The sequence below is a fragment of the Microtus ochrogaster genome, chromosome 8, assembly GCF_000317375.1.
Source record: "Microtus ochrogaster isolate Prairie Vole_2 chromosome 8, MicOch1.0, whole genome shotgun sequence".
In the NCBI taxonomy this organism is placed as follows: Eukaryota; Metazoa; Chordata; class Mammalia; order Rodentia; family Cricetidae; genus Microtus; species Microtus ochrogaster.
The window spans coordinates 42,983,556-42,984,336 of NC_022015.1; positions in this window are offsets into that span (position 1 = coordinate 42,983,556).

The following is a 781-nucleotide window of genomic DNA, read 5'->3' on the forward strand; positions in this document are numbered from 1 at the left end:
AAATATATATATATATATATATATATAATAATGTTTAATATTCACCAGATGTTTCTTACATACATGTTTAGTTCATTAACCATGCAACCATACCATACCCTTAAATATAAATATACCTAGGAGAGACACAGAAATCCCCATACTGACAAGTCAGACTAATGATTCCATCCAAGTCCAAAGTCCAGCTTCGTGAATCAAGTACTTGGGTTTTTTTTTTTTTTTTTTTTTGTCCTGACCCCACCCAGACAGGGTTTCTGTGTAGTCCTGGCTGCCTGGAACTGCATTTGTAGACCAGGCTGGTCTTGAAGTCACAAAGGTCTGCCTGCCTCTGTCTCCTGAGTGTTGGGATTAAAGGTGTGTGCCCCCACTGCCAGGCTATATTCATTGTTTTTATTTGTCTGTAACAGGAGTGTGAGTGACTCTTGGGCAGTTGCATCCCCAAAAAGCTTCACCCTGGCACAAGTGGCAACTCAAGAAAGCGGCATCATTCCAGCTAACTCTAGTCAACTTTTTACCTAGACATTTTAGCATGCACCTGAAACAGATCATATGCTGCTAGGGTTGGGGGTGGTAGTGGGAATCATGCCTAGGCACTGAGGTGAAGGGCTGATGACCGGCACCGCCTATAGGGGAATGTTGATAGGCTCTCATATGGGTAGCTGTTCTGATTCATGGCTGCAATGAGCATGTCAGTTCCACTGTCATGTACCTAATTGACAGGTGAGGAAACAGACCTAGAAAACTTTTAAAATATGTTTTGGCTGGGTGGTGGTAGTGCACG